The sequence below is a fragment of the Mustela nivalis genome (genome assembly GCF_964662115.1).
Source record: "Mustela nivalis genome assembly, contig: HAP1_SCAFFOLD_226, whole genome shotgun sequence".
NCBI lineage: Eukaryota > Metazoa > Chordata > Mammalia > Carnivora > Mustelidae > Mustela > Mustela nivalis.
The window spans coordinates 870777-873201 of record NW_028136410.1 but is presented as its reverse complement, the minus strand read 5'-3'; positions in this window follow the sequence as shown (position 1 = coordinate 873201).

Sequence of the window (2425 nt, the reverse complement as noted above, 5' to 3'; positions counted from 1 at the left end):
TGCCTGCATCCCAGGAGAAAAACATTGTCTATGGCGCTGCCCAGAAACCCCAAATGAGGATCAAACTGCTTGGCCCTCGGCAACACCCCAATTGCATAGGCTACCTTAAACAGTGATGCTCTGTCGCAAATAGCCTGAGCCCAGACCTTCCAACAGACACCGACACAGCTGGCTGCACACCCAGCACATTGGACCCGCCACTGCCTTAGGCCACCATCCATTCCCAACCTGGGTTTTCAGTCATCGGAACCTAGACCTTATCTCCAATCCCTGCACAGGGGGGAACCTGATGCACAAGTCAGAACCCCTCCTTCCCCCTGGCAAGAAACCTTGCTGCTGGCAGTGAGTCAAACCTTCAGTGTAGGAGAAAACGGCATGGCCCATGAGGCCACGCCCAAGCGTGAGGGCCGCCTTGGGCACAAACACACATTGCGACCCTCAGCGTGAGTACCTTTTTCAAGTAACGCCTCTCAGTGACTGGACCAAGAGCCCGCATATGTGGCTTGCCATGCCCATAGGCACCCAGGACTAACTAGATGGTGTGTATTCCAGTTGAGGGAACCCACTGCTGTGCTCTAGAGTCCCTCTCCTGGGGGCGTCCCCTGTGGCAGAAAACAGTACTCTTCATTCCCACAGAATGAACACAAACACTTGGGAGCTTGGACAATCCCCCGAGAGGAAGGCTCTTCCTCGGCCTCTGAGACAACCCCTACCCTGACCGGACACTGTAAACGCAACACCCAGAGACAAAATCCTGAGTGACTGCCTCCCACTTGCCCTACTTTGATTTCCAGAGGATCTCCCCTCACGGACTAGAGATCAGGCCTGCCATTACATTGGCCCCTAGCTGAGCCAAGTTTGCTTTTTCAGACATCTGTCCCCACAGCCCTGGCAAACACAGCCTCTAGGCTGGGTCCTCTGGAGCCATACCACAGGACCGTGCCTGCTCTCTCCTGGGAAACTGTGTCCATTCCTTTGGCCACACACCTCCAGAATATGAGAAACCTCAAGGCCTCCGAGGACATCCCACTACTGGGAGCCTCACTGGACTCACAGGGGCATTCGGACACAAGCTGAGCAGCTACATCCATGAATGCATGCACACAGATGTCAACAGAGATAGAAGGTTGAGCCGGACAGGCCTTTAGGCCGTAGTCTCAACTCTTGCTTTGGTTTCCAGGTGTCACTCCTCAGAGGCTTTGGTTCGAAGAACAGGGTATGGGGCTTTCCTGAGGCACGGAACAGAACTCCTCTCGCCTCCACATGGGAAGTTTCCTTGTTGGAGCCGTGTCAAACACCTCATGTTGGAGAATCCTGCAGAGTCCCTGAGCCACCTCCACATTCCAAAGTCTCCCAGGCCACCAAGCCACAGTAGGACTCATCTTCAGGAGAGACCATTTCAACTCTCCCCTCTGGGTAGCTCACCCAGGAGCCCGCAGATTGAGCCTGCCTTGTCCTGACTAAAGAGTGGGAATATGAGGTGGCGTTCCCAGGCATCCATGCTTAGACACCTGCTCTCGAGTCTTTCCATATGGGGCCTCTTGGAACCATCCAATAGGACTCGACTGTCGTGCAGAAGGTAACCTTCAGTTTTGGAGCAGTTCACAAATCCCATCGTAGCCAAAACTTTCTGGCCTCATGAAGCCCCCACACCCTTCAGGAAGAGGCCATGCTGGACAAGAACTCTAGCCTGAGGCACGTCTCATAGTTGACATGACCTCAGTGCAGGAGATCTCGATTCAGCCTCTGCAGAGTGGGCCTGCCGTGCCCTCGGTCCCAAACCTCACGCTAGCTTGTGTTTTCAGACTTCCTTCCTCACACTCCTGGCAAACAAGCCCTCCGGACTAGGAACTCCGGAACCAAAACCCAGCCCAGTGTCTGCCCAACGGAAGAAAAACGTTTCCCTGTGGGGCTCTCCAGAAAACCCAGATGAGGATCAACCTGCTCGGGCCTCGACGGTACCCGAACTGGATAGGCTGCTCTGGGCACTCATGCTCTGCCTGACACAGCCTGAAGCCAGACGTCCAGACAGACAAGGAGACAGCTGGCCGCACACCCAGCACTTCGGACACGCCATGGTCTTATGCCGTCACCTCATCCTAACCTTGGTTTTCAGATATCTGAACCTAGACATTATATCAATTCTCCACACAGCTGGGTATAGCAAGCACAAAACAGAACTCCTCCTTCCCCATGGCTGTCAAGCTTGCTCTTGGCATGGAGTCACACCTTCAGGGTGGGAGAAACCTTCATGGCCCCTGATGCCACGCCCAAACTTGAGTGCTGCTTGGGCACAAATTCACACTGTGACCCTCAGCATGAGCCCCATGTCAAAGAAAGGCCTGTCAGGGCCTGGACCAAGAGCCCACATATGGGGCTTGCCAAGCCCCTATGCACCCAATCCTCACCACGGTTTGAATTTTCC